The following is a 13,801-nucleotide window of genomic DNA, read 5'->3' as shown; positions in this document are numbered from 1 at the left end:
AATTACGCATTGCTTCACCCAGGGAGCTCTAGCTTGTGCAACAGATGAAGAAAGCACACTCGGAGACTTTCTAAGTGGGGCTGGGGCACCTCCACACCACTGTGCTTTGCTGTGCTGTGCCGTGTAGGGATGATGGGTCTCTGCCCCAGCAAAGAGAGAGCTATTTTGAGGCAGGGCTGATTAGATATAAGGTGTCTCCTTTCTCCACAGGGCTCTGGGCCTGACTCACCCAAAGTTCTTGGGTTTAGAGCTTAACCCTTAATGGAAGATGGAAGTTAACCCCTCTGCTTGCTTAGGAAGTTCGCGCCCGGTACCTGGCTTCCAGAGCTCCTGCTTTATCAGTGGCTGTTAAAACATTCTTTGACCTCTCCTTGCTTAGAGCGCTTTGAAGAGCAGCACTTGCTTGTCTCCTTGACATCTCTTGTTTGTTCTTTCCTGTTACTCCCAGAGTCTTCTGGGTTTTATAAAGGAGGACATCTCAGTAATCTTCTTAACAGCAAAGAAATCTGGCCACCCCTGCTACATGGGGGGATGGAAGTGTCACAAGATTCTTAAAAGCAGCACCGGGCAAAGCTGCGAAATAGTTTTGCAAGGAAAAGCCCGGAACATGAATGACACAAAAGACCACTAGAGTTATGCTCCTTTTAGTGCCAAAAAGATAAAACTATAAGGCATGATTTTCCTAATATTTTAACTTAAAACCTTGTTTAAATCAAAGTATGCTTTTAAAAAGATATAATGTTGCAAAATGCTTGAGTTCCCCCCCAATTTATTTCTACTCTTGGTGTGTGATCTTTGATTGATTTGTTTATTTTTTGGCTTTGGAATGTCGAAAGCGCCCTTGTGACACTTGACATGGCAGGACTGTGAGACTGTGGGTTGGGCTGTGCTTGATTTTATTCAGTTGCTTGGTTCCTAACAAGCTGGATGCAGATCAAATTGTTACAAACTGCCTCATATTTTAAAGACACTTGAGAGAGTTCACCTCTTTATAAAAAATGTGTACCAAGTTCTTTCTAATGAGAATAATCACCCCTTCTGTTGGTTTTGAAAATGAAGGTTTTTGAAGTTTAAGTTTTCCTGAAGTAAGAGATAAAACCCAATGTGGAGAACTCTGGAGAGAGCTTTGGAGTGACAATTACCAAGACCATGGGGAATTAGGTTATTCGAAGTTCTCTTTTCCTCACCTGTGAAAATAATTGTGGGTATGTGTCCAATTCACAGCCATGGAAATGGGTGGTAGAACAAAAACAGCCCAGCCTGGGCTCCAGGAGCCTGAATTCCAGTCCAGCCTCTGTCCCTACCAGCTGTGTGACCCTGGAAAGTTCATTTCCTCCTCTGCACCTTGGTTTTCTCATCTATAATATGATCTCTACGTCCCTCTCGACTTTGCTATTTTAGGATTTGAACAATTTATTGTTCAGAAACAGCTAAAAAATAAAAAATAAAAATAAAAAGAGGTTGGAAGCATTGATTTCGATTCAAGTTACAAAGAAGTTTGTGGACCTGTGCCATCTTGGGGCTGTTTCAGGTCTTGTGTAAGATATGAATTCAAGCATCCTTTTGCTCAACAAACACTTATGAGCACCTACAGTATGACAGGCACTATGCTAAAGGTTAGGGATACAGATAGGAATAAAACCCAGCACAGGTAGGGAACTCCCAGTTACACAGAGGACATAGGCACATGAAAACTCATTTAAAAACAATAAATTATTTACATATTTAATCCATTGACTTTCAGATTCTTGATTACCGAGCAATATACCAAAGAGACATTTTTCACCCCCCCCTGCTCAGCTTTTATCTCATGCTTCAGAGTCACTGGGCTGAGACAAATCCCAGGCTTCCTACTGATTGTATTAAACTTTTTATCATGGAAACTGAAAATATGTGTATGTGTGTGTGTGACAGAGAGACAGAGAGAGAACCCTTATATAAACATTACCCAGCTTCAATGATTATCAGCTTTGCTTAATCTGTACCTTCTTCCCCCAACTCCAGATTATTCTGAAGCAGACCAAAGCATCGTGTGTAGATATTTAACAATGTATTACTAGAGTTCTGTTGTGGTTCAGCAGGTTAAGAACCCTACTAGTATCCATGGGGATGCAGGCTTGATCCCTGGCCTCACTCAGTGGGTTAAGGATCCAGCATTGCTATGGCTGTGGTGTAGGCTGGCAGCTGCAGCTCTGATTTGACCCCTAGCCTGGGAACTTCCATTGCCATGGGTGTGGCCCTAAAAAGAAAATGAAAAGCAAAAAAGAAAAGAAGAACATACTACTAAAAAAAAAATCAATGCCTATTTTTAAAAGAAGTATACTATAATGCTTGCAATGGTTCACTTCTTTCTTTCTTTTTTTTTTTCCTGCTTTTTAGGGCCACACCTGCGGCATATGAAAGTTCCCAGGGTAGGGGTCGACTCAGAGCTGTAGCTTCTGGCCTATACCACAGCCACAGCAATCTGGGATCCCAGGCACCATCTACAACCTACACCACAATGCATGGCAACGCTGGATCACCGACCTACTGAGCAAGACCAAGGATCGAACCTGCATCCTCATGGTTACTAGTTGGATTTGTTTCCACTGCATTACAACAGGCACTTCCTGCAATGATCCATTTCTTGATCTGCCAGCTGGCAATATGGTGTCTGCCCTTTAGAAATATTCATCAGCTATGCACATACAATTTGTTTCAGTGTATATATTATACTTCAATAAAAAGAAAAACAAAACATATCCTCAACACCATTACCACACCTCAAGATGTAACAGTAATTCTTTAATGCTAAGTCTCTAACTAGAGAGGAACACATAAAAACAATGTGGCAATTCAGCAGCAAAGTTAGATGTAGGCATGATGACTGGGAGGGTCATCCAGCCTGGCTTAGAGTGGGTTGGAGGACGCAGCTGGATGCCTAGGAAGTGTGTGGTCATCTCCCTCACTTCCCTGTCCTATTGTGGTCACAGGAGGAGCCACAGAAGCACATGCAGGCATTCACAGGCCTGCACACAAAAGTCAGGGAGTGTGACCTCAGAGGGTAAATATCTCTTAGTGGACATCTGGAACAGAGAGAAAGTTCTCAGGGTTAGCGAGGGCCCTCATGTGACTGGTAGAGGTGGTGAAAGATTCCCCTGTCTGCCCACAGAAGGGAAGCCTGGGGCGCTTAGCATTCTCAGAGCTGCTCCAAGCTTGGGCCCCTGGGAGTTGGGCCCAGATCACGTGGGTGGCTCAAGGCTCAACACGGGCACACCACTGACACACACATGTGACCATCCTATTTTTTTCCCTTTGTCCTTTCATCTGGTCATCCTGAGTGATGAAGAAGAGGCAAGCTTTCTCACTGAGCTATTTTCCTTTGGATGTGCCCATAGGCCCTGTAATTTTTGTCTGGGATCCTTTCTTGCTCCCAAACTTCAGAAGCCCTTTGTGTGGTTCTGAAAGAGTTACTCGTGTTGCTCCTTGCCTGCCACCACCATCATCAACACCTGGGATTTTTCAGCCTCTCATCCTGCCCACACTGTGGAGGCAGCTCCCTAAGGCTTCTTTCTTCCCTACCCTCTGACAGCTCCTCATGGCCCAGCACCTCTGCTTGGGGCTGCCCTGGGGCCCGCTCTGCACTAACCTCTGCAGTCAGTATCCTCAAGAAAGCTTCAGTCAAGGCCCAAAGAGCCCCCACCTCCAGGGGTTGGGACCACAAGAGGGGGTGATGCAGCCAACACTCTCACCATGTACAGGAGTCTCAGTACGCTTCAGCTTTTGGTATGGGTCCTTTTTAATTTTTTAAAATTTCTGTTGTAGGACTTTTCTTCTCCCCCCCCCCCCCCCATTTCACCCGCTTGGCAGCACGTGGTATTCCCAGGCCAGGGATTATATCCTAGCCATAGTCTTGACCTAAGCCACAGCTGCGGCAATGATGGATCCTTAACCCACTATGCCTAGCTGGGGATCGAACCTGCATCCCAGTGCTCCCAAGATGCCACCCATCTCATTGTGCCACAGCAGGAACCTCTGCTGCAGGACATTTTTTAAAAATACAAGTAGAAGAGGACTACGAGCCTCATGTGTTCATCTCCAACCTCAGCAGTTGTCAGCTCAAGGCCAATCTTCTTCCACCTACACCTCCACCTCTTCCTTCCCACCCACATTTTTCCTCAACAATGGATTATTTCAAAGCTAATCTCAGGGAATTTATTTCTTTTTGAATAGGGTGTATTGACATGACTCAAATTCAAAAAGTACGAAAGGCTACAAAGAGAAAAGTTGCTCCCTCTCTGCTTGCCTCTGCCTCAGCATGTGGTGGATGAATAGCCACCAGTGTATTTTCTAGCTCCTCCCACTGACACACGGAGGCTATGTCTCTGCCTTGACACTGGGCTTGGTTGTAGGAATGGCTTTGGCCATGGGGACTTTAGCAAACATCATGCAAGTAAGGGCTTGAAAGTGTTTGTGCACTGGATTTGCTGTCTTGCTTCTGGGGACTCTGACCCTGACGTGGGCAGAAGCCCCAGGCAACGGAGCCAATCCACAGGAAAGCGAGCTGAGTGAAATGGTGGTGGTTTTCAGCTCTAAGTCTGGGCTAGTTGAGGTAGAGCACCAGGCAACTGCTACCTTCCCAGCTCCTGCACCCCCTGAGCACACTCCTTCCCAGGGACTACAGTATTACTGGTTCGGGCAGCTTTCCAAGGCAGTCTGTGTACAAACAAGCATATGCATACACAGTCTCCCTTCCCTGCTCCCCTCTGTTTTAAAAACAAATGGTAACACAGTTCCTAACCTAGTTGTATTTGTTGGACATAACATCGTCTTCTGGAGATCATTTCTTACCAGAGCGAGGAGTTTCCTTTACAGTGCACAACTGCATGCACACACAGTAGATGTTTTAATCAGGCCTTTGTTAGCGGCATTTAGATTGTTCACAGTCTTCTATGTACTGCGTCATCTGCACACGTCTGAGTATTTCTGCAGGACGACTTCCTAGCGGTGGCCCCTAGGCTATGAAGCGCAGTGGGGCCACACAGGAAACATAAACTGGAAGGAAGGACAAGCTTTCTGTTCCTCCGGTTCCCCCTTTACTCTGGGCCACAGCCCACAGGGTCCCTACCTGTCTCCTGCCAACAAGGGCACAGCTGCCAGCCAGCATTCCAGTGCTTAGAACACAGGAATGAGGCCTCTTGCATTTGGCCAACTCACCTGGCTTTCTGCCACCCAGGACATCATGGTGAGGGGTGGTCTGACCCCTGCTTCCCTTCCAAGCACTAGAATGTGACAACACGGATGTGAGAAGCTTCTGGGAGGTGCACAGCTGAGACTGTAGGGACAGGTCAAATGAGTTATCATTTACTGACAGACACTAGCAAGGCCAAAAAAGGCAAGGTCCCGGTACAAACAAACAACTGTCTGGAGCAACAGGACAAAGGGGTCTGTGTGGAATGAATTCTAATTAAACACCCACCCCTATCTCCCCCCAGGCCATGAACCCCAAGGAGTGCTCTAGCCACAGACCTAAACCAACCAGAGTAGCCTGGATGTGCTGTGTCTTTGCCATATGGTGGAGGGGTTCACATGGAACTAAGGCACCGGTACCACAGACCAAGGAGCAAAGGCCCACACCTCCTGCCTGATTCCTGGCTGGCCTCTCACTTCCTGTTTCATTCATGACAAGACCCACTTCTCAGAAAACTAGGCTAGAGCCCCCTGCATCCTGGGAGGAAACAGAGGGTTCCTGGAGGAGTCTGAATCTGCGCTGGGACCTGCTGTCCTCTATTTTGCATGTGAGGCCCAGAGCTGGGAGTAGCTGTCTTTCTCTGGCCTCCACCCCTCCACCCCCACCTCCGTACAGCTTGGCGGAGCTCAGCATCTGCTCTGTTCCTTGTCAACACTTACGTAAACCTCTCCCTTCCTCCAGGGGCCTCATGGCTTTGTGTGCAGACCCCTGTGGTTGCTCCTGATTTGGCAGGTGGCCGCCACATTCAGTCTCAGAGGGGGGTGGCCCTCTCCACCCGGGTGTGGGGAGAATCCTGGGCTTGGAGCTCCCTGAGCAGTGGGGAGAAGGGAGACGGTTCTGTCCACACCTGATAAGACTGACGCCGAGGTGAGGTCAGAGTCAGGCGAGGAGCCGGCGGCAGAGAGAGATAACCGGAGGACACTCTGGTCCCCGATGGCCTTCAGGAAGGAAATACCTGCACAAGCGAAAAAGCAAACTCTGGAGAACTGGGGGAAAGGACCAGAGAGTGGAAAAGAAGCCTGTGAGGGGGACCCATGATGCGGCCTTGGGGGCCTCCATCTGCCCATGCTCATGGCCTTTATCTCCAAAGCCGCAGATACTCAGGGGAGAATTTTCTCTCTCACTTCTTGTATCTTGGATGCTTGAGCTGCTGGAGAGATGCATATGCTGTGGGGTTTATTTACTCCCTGCCTGGGTTCCTCACTCCTGGAGATGGTGTGCAAGGTTTCTCTCCACCTTCCTGCCTGAAAAACAGATCTTTAATAAATGCTTGTTAGTTCCTCGCTTTCAAAAACCATGACTCTGCTCCTCGGGGGAGTATAGTTTAGACAACGCTACATGGCTACAACTGCTGGCAGTCACAATGACAGCCTGCTGGCGTCACCCAGTTGAACCTCTCCCCAGGGGAGGTATTGCCTCCATTTAGTGGGGGAGACAATAAAGCCACAGAGAGGCTAAAAGGCTTGCCCAGGCTCCCACAACTTGCAAGAGGTTCGGCTTGGGTTTGAACCCCGGTCTGTAGGGTTTCAGAATGTAGGCTCCTTTTCCTCAGCACTGAAATGCCACTCTTAAATCGAGGGGAAAAACACTCAAGTTGGGAGCAAAACGTCCTCTCCTCTCATGCACTGCTGTTGGTTTTGGGCCCAGGATCAGTGCCTGTACTGGGCCCATGTGGAGGGCAGGCATCAGCCGGCCACCGTGAATAAGCACAGGACAGGGCCCTGTTGACATCTGGTTTTGCACATACCAACGGGTGAGTAAATGAGGAAAACGACCTCTTTCGCACTCCCCTGGCACAAACTGTGGGTTGTTCTGGGCTAGGGAGAACAGCAAATGTTGACCAAGTATTTTGAAGGCTACTTAAATGGCATGAAAATGATAACAAAAATAATCAACTGTCAGATTCTTTCCCTTTATTCTGATCCCAAGGCTTTGACAAACTGTGTGGCTGTGGGCACTGTGGGGAAGCTGTATAACCTCCCCAAAGCTTACTTTTAAAACAGGACCATAAATGTAAAGTGCTAGGAAACCCAATGCCTTGCACAATGTTGAGCACACGGAAGGGCCTCAGGAAATGTTTGATTCTTGCGTGAGTGAGATACAGGGATGCCCTACTTATTTATGTATTTATTTATTTTTGTCTTTTCAGGGCTGCACCCGCAGCATATGAAGATTCCCAGGCTAGGGGTCGAATCGGAGCTATAGCCACCGGCCTACACCACAGCCACAGCAATGCCGGATCTGAGCTGCATCTGCAACCTACACCACAGCTCACGGCAATGCTGGATCCTTAACCCACTGAGTGAGGCCAGGGATCCAACCTGCGTCCTCATGGATACTAGTCAGATTTGTTTCCGCTGAGCCATGACAGGAACTCCGCCCTACTTATTTAGTATCCACTGTAGCACCTAGCATGGTCTGGACTTGTGCATGATTAATGACCATTTGCGATTTTGAGGTTGTCTTTATAGTTATGAATGAGAACAAGCCCCATTAAAAAAAAAATATTAGCTACACTTAAACAAGGGAAAACTCCTGTTTAGACAGAAGATGAGTTGTGGCAGGACTTATGGGGAGGTGTGGTATTGGAATTAATAATAAAGATCTGTTAATTCTCTGCCTTTGCCCCGGCTGCCTTCCAAGATGTAATGTGGAATCCTGCTGTTTCTGCTCCAGATAAATCAATGATAATCTTCAACCCAGTGAGGGGCGAGTCACGGGGATGTCCTCCCATGTCCATGGCGCTGCTGAAATCAGATTTCCTGGAACCCAGTTATGAGTGGCTTTGAATTTGCCAGGTTGCTTGCTGAGCCTAAAATACTGCACACATGTGGCGACCTTGACTCGGTTGTTTCCATGAATCCTCTTTTCCCTTAAGCCATGGCTGACGTTTCCAAGTCACATGGCAGGGATCGGGCTTCATCTTTATCTTTCCACTAATAATTTTGTCTATATATGGCCCGTTCTCTGTGCACACTCACTTCCTGGCATTGATTTTGCTCCATGGGAGCAGAGAGGGCAGGGGAGGTGGCTGCAGGTGCCCTTCAGGGGCTAACGCCCCTACACGGGGGATACTTCTGGCCAGGAGAACTTTTTCTCCCCCCTCTGTCCACTCATCCATTTGCTTGTTCCTTTGTTTATGAACCATTTATTGAAAATGCATGAATTGAGTCTTGGTTGAAGGGAAGCACTGCGGTGGATGAGGGGGTACACTGAAGGGAGGTGAGATTTGGACTTGGCTTTTGAAGAGCTGAATGCAGGCAGAGAAGAAAGACCTGAACCTAAATATCACTAACACCCCCAAATGCCAACAGTGATTATCTCCAGGTGGTAGATTTGAGTTTTTTTTTTTAATTTTCTTCTTTGTGGGTGTCTGTGTTTATAATTTTTCCTTCAATGAACATACATTAGTATTTGCGTAATAAAAATTATTCAAAAGGTGAGGACATAATAAACAGGTGCTAAGTGCACAGAGAGGTATAGATGAAAACACTGGATGAGTAGAGAGGAGAAAAGTGGTATTTCCAGGCCAGGTAGATTTGCAAGGACTTTTAGGGTAGGTCATTGTTTTTTGTTTTTGTTATTGTTTTGATTTTTAGGGCTGCACCCCAGGCATATGGAGGTTCCCAGCCTAGGGGTCTAATCAGAGCTACCAGCCTACACCACAGCCATAGCAACACCAGATCTGAGCCGTGTCTGTGACCTATACCACAGCTCATGGCAATGCTGGATCCTTAATCCACTGAGTGAGGCCTGGGATCGAACCCGCAACCTCATGGTTCCTCGTCGGATTCGTTTCCGCAGAGCCACAACGGGAACTCCCAGGGAAGGTCACTGTTGAGTTGAGCCTTGAAGTTGGAGGGAGACCTTGCAGGGGTCAGTCTTTGGGTTGGTCTGCCCAGCACCTCTCCTCTCTCCTGATTAGCTCCCCTCTCTGTGGCCCACGAGGAGCTGCCTCACTCACAGATGACCTTGCCCTCATCCCCACAGTACTGTGCTGCTCCTTAAGAAAGGCCCCTGTCCGAAAGCTTGGAAGGGCCCATCTTGAGGGCAAGCAGGGAAGCTAGAGGCGCAGATTTCAAGGGGTGAGAGAGGCTGTGCTTCCTTCCCTCAAGTTCTGTAGATTCCCTTAGTAAACCAAGGACAAGCAGGGAGAACCTGGGCCCCAGAGGATTCTAGCCATTCCCATTCTGACAGCTGCATACTGTAGTCATTTCAATCCTTAACCTCTGTCCCCCAATCCAGCTTCAACATCTTTGCCCAGAAACAGTGTTCAGAGACTATCAGCTGCCACCCCAGCTCAGTCATTTCTCCTTGGGGAGTCCCTGACACCCCACCCTCAACACAGGTTCAGCCTGATCGATGGCCTGACGGTGCCTCTCTGGCCAAGTTGGGGGCTGTCTGGCCACGTGGGTGGGAGGCAGCCAGATCACATGGCTTATTTCTGTTTCATGCTCACTTGGATACCTTAGCAACAGGAGATAAGAAGAGGCAAAGCACCACCTACCATGGCTTCAATCATCCATCCCTTGAGAGGCTGGGAGTGTAGGAAGCTCCTGGAAGTTAGGAGGCAGGGGTCCTGCCCAGGCCCTGCTGCCCTGCCTGGCTCCCCACAAGCCACCTCCTCCCTGGGCCTTCTCTGGGCAGAACAGGCTGAGGGCTCTCTGGACAGCTCAAGGATGCCATAGAGGAGCACAGCCCTCTGAGGGAGAAGACTGTACTGTTTCTGCTTTTGGTGGCTTTGGCAACTATTTGTCAGCCAGTCGACTGTTACTTAACTTGTCCCTTACCACCTGTGCTGTAGAAATATTTGCTGACCAAACAGATGAATAAGCTCCAAGGAGGTCAGCACTTGGTGGTACCTGGCCTACCAGGATGGATATTACTTTAGCTGGGGGAGGAGGGAAACCCGACTTTGGTACCAGAGCATAAACATATAAAAGAAAAGAGATTGATCTCAAAAATGACTATGAGCAGCCCAACTCTACAAATAATCTGTAACAATAAAAAATAATACCTTCAGCATATTCTTTGAAATTTTCAGAGAATTTTCATATCCATTGTCACGTCATGTTCTCATAACCATCCAGGGAGGTGGGTAGAGAAGATAACATGACCTCTGTGCTGCAGTGGAGGGTACTGAGGCCCAGGGGGGCTGAGGATCCCAGGGTTTCTTGAATAGCGGCCTGGACCTGGACCTGGACTTCTGCCTCCTGGCTTTAGGACCTCTTCCTTGGACATGACCCATGAGAGTTAGCACGAAGCAGAAGCATTCTCCAACCTTGTCTGTGGTCATGACTCTTGGAGTTAATACGTGTCAGACACATTTCTGAGGAAGAAAGAAAACAAGGATGCTATTCATTCAGCAAACAATTTTATTGAGCATCTATTATGTGCCAAGCCTAGGCTAGGCACCAAGGATTTAAAAATGAACAAGATGTGGTCTCTCCTGCTCCGAGCAGCTCCATCTGTTAGGCACTTGCTCTTTCTTAATTAAATCTCCCATGTTGATACTGGATGGAATCACCAACCATAAGATCCTCAAAGTAAGGCTCCTCACCCCGAACCATTTTTGTATTGCAACAGAATTCCAGCAGGCTGTATCTCTGATAGGAAAAGGCACACTTCTCCTGAAATTCCTGGGAGAGTCCTAGGAACAGGGAGCAGAGATGAAAAGGCTTCAGCATATTTTTAAAGCCAGCCTTGGCTCTGGGATGGGGCCCTGGCCTCGAGGAGGTGAGATGGCAGAGGAAGGGCTTCTAGGAAGCCAGTGGGGGGCAGCCTGCTAAGCCACCAGGGAGTTGGAGAGGCGTCCTTGAAAACTGATGCAAAGGGCTGTGGAAGGAAACCTAACGTTCTTTCTCTGGACACCACAGCTATTAAGGTCCTGTTTCCACAGACGGGGAATTGGGAGCCACCCCTCAACTAGAGCAAATCACTTTCTGACTTGATGTGTAGAATTAAAGACAGAGGCCTCAAGAACCAACCCACTTGACAATGGGGCCTCCTTCCCTGAAGCCTGAGGAAAGCTGTTCAGCATTTTACCTTTTTCCTACACTGGGGCTAACCGTGCCTTCTCCTAGAAACAGAAAGAGTATTTGACAGCCTTTTAGACTCTCTTAAAGCTGCTTTTATCTGCTCAGTGAAATGGCAGTGTGGGGACACATTTCTACCTGAAGAAAGCAAACTTCCCAGGCCTAAATAGGGTTTCACTCTTAGCCCACAGAAAACAACCTCTAGTATTTTTGCTTTCCTCTGCAAAATCTGTAGCCCCACCCAAACAGTGGGTTAACCTCAGCAGACCCGAAGACCCAAGTGAAAGGGATTCAGAAAAACTCACGGCTGAGTTGACCATACAAACAGGAGCATCAGAAGGCAAAATAGGGCCCACATGGTTTCAGTTTTAATGTACAGGGACATAACCCATAACACAGGAAAAGAAGTTCCTTGGTTTGTTTTGTTTCTTTTGCTACATTGGCCCCATGTTAAAACAGCCAAGAAATGCTCGAAGAGCTGGATCACTGGTACAAGTGACGAGTGGAGCTGAATTTTCCTTATGTTATAATCACAGAAAATTACAAATGGAAAGTGGAAGAGGCCTTAGAGATCATCTAACTGGCTAATAGTTTTTCCACGAAGAATCTGAAGCTTCCATCATAAAGATAAACATTTATTGGTCTCCTCTCCAGAACCCAGAACTTGTGTAAAGAGGTTATTCTAGTTGGCTAGGGATTCTGAAACAAGGGATCACAGACTGGGGGCTTGAATAACAGCAGCTTGTCCCACGACTTTGGGGGGGTACGAGTTCGAGATCAAGTGGCTGTCAGGTTAGTAGGGCAGCCCCATCTCCCACCAGTTACGAATGTGGGTACGTTGTTTCACCTCCCTGTGCCTCACTTCATCTGAAGAAGCAGGGAGAATACAGTTCCACAATTTCAAAATCATAAAAGCTCCAAAGGCCAAAAACTATATTTATAACTCTTCTGGCAGAAAACCTTGATCTGAAATAAACTTGTTCGATAGGGAAAGCTGTCTTGAGTTGATGCAAGGCTACTTTATTTATGCAATACACACCTCTCACTACAGAAATATTAGGATGTTTGATGACAGGATGCTGTCACTGATGCTGCAGGACATCATGTAGGCTACAGCACATGCACTGCATTATCTTTCTCAAATCCCCAAATTCTGAAAGGCTAAATACTGATGGCCCCAAATGTTTAGAATTAAGAGATTGTGAACTGCCTATATATAGGCAAAACATTCTCTGACATAAATCGTACCAATGTCTTCTTAGGTCAGTCACCCAAGGCAATAGGAATAAAAGCAAAAAAAAAAAAAAAAAAAAGGGCTTAAATTTATAAGCTTTTACACAGCAAAGGAAACCATAAACAAAATGAAAAGACAGCTTATGGACTAGGATAAAATATTTGCAAATGAAGCATCCAATGAGGGCTTAATTTCAAAAATATACAAACAGCTCAGACAACTCAATAACTAAACAAACAACCCAATTGAAAAATGGGCAAAAGACCTAACTAGACATTTCTCCAAAGAAGACATACAAATGGCTAATGGGCACATGTAAAGATGCTCATCATTGCTAATTATTAGAGAAATGCAAATGCAATGAGGTATCGCCTCACACCAGTCAGAAAGGCCATCATTAAAAAGTCTAAAATAATAAATGCTGGGGAGAGTGTGGAGAAAAGGGAACCTTCTTAAACTGTTGGTGGGAATGTAAATTGGTGCAGCTACTTTGGAAAACAGTATGGAGGTTCCTCAGAAAACTAAAAATAGAATTGCCATATAAACAAAACTATCTACAGAACAGAAACAAACTCATGGACACAGAGAACAGACTTGTGGTTGCCAATGGGGAGGGAGAGGGAGTGGGATGGACTGGGAGTTTGGGGTTAGTAGATGCAAACTACTGCATTTGGAGTGGATAAGCAGTGAGGTTCTGCTGTATAGCACAGGGAACTATATCCAACCATTTGTGATGGAACATGATGGAAGATATTATGAGAAAAAGAATGTCTATATATGTATAACTGGGTCACTTTGCTGTACAGCAGAAACTGACAGAACATTGTAAATCAACTGTAATTTAAAAACAAAATGAAAATTTTTTAAATTAAGTTTTTTTGAAAATGAAAAAATTTAAGAAAAAATAGAGTTGCCATATGATCCAGCAATCTCACTCCTGGGCATATACCCAGACAAAACTATAATTCAAAAAACATATATGCACCCCTATGTTCAAAGCAGCACTATTTACAATAGCCAAGACACAGAAACAAAGTAAATGTCCATCAAGAGACGAATGGATAAAGATGTGGTACATATATACAATGGAATACTACTCAGCCATAAAAAAACAAAATAATGCCGTTTGTGGCAATATGGATGGAAGTAGATATTATCATACTAAAGTGAAGTTAGTCAGAAAGAGAAATATAAATACCACATGATACCACTTATATAAGTAATCTAAAATACGATACAAAGGAACATATCCACAAAATAGAAATAGACTCACAGACATAGAGAACAGACTTGTTGTTGCCA

The 13,801-nt window shown here is 46.3% G+C and overlaps 1 protein-coding gene across 2 annotated transcripts in view; it reads right to left on the bottom strand.

Annotated features, from left to right (window-relative positions):
* The window catches only part of LEKR1 (leucine, glutamate and lysine rich 1), a 307,061-nt gene that overhangs the window by 3,513 nt on the left and 289,747 nt on the right, over positions 1-13,801 (bottom strand). The window contains exons 25-27 of one of the 2 annotated variants that reach the window (XR_014822590.1): positions 10,248-10,559; positions 6,078-6,185; positions 5,197-5,314 (exon numbers count right to left, since the gene is read on the bottom strand). The gene's annotated coding sequence lies outside the window, so the exon portion shown is untranslated. Of the gene's footprint in view, positions 1-5,196; positions 5,315-6,077; positions 6,186-10,247; positions 10,560-10,587; positions 10,881-13,801 lie in introns of those variants that run through there. The other variant, XR_014822589.1, reaches the window with a different exon arrangement.

Source organism: Sus scrofa, chromosome 13 (assembly GCF_054392235.1).
Source record: "Sus scrofa isolate SSC_HxYL_T2T_F1_AM1 chromosome 13, Sscrofa_HxYL_maternal_Yorkshire_Landrace_v2.0, whole genome shotgun sequence".
Taxonomy (NCBI): Eukaryota; Metazoa; Chordata; class Mammalia; order Artiodactyla; family Suidae; genus Sus; species Sus scrofa.
Note: the sequence above shows the minus strand (reverse complement) of the source record. Positions and strands in the feature narration are given on the sequence as shown.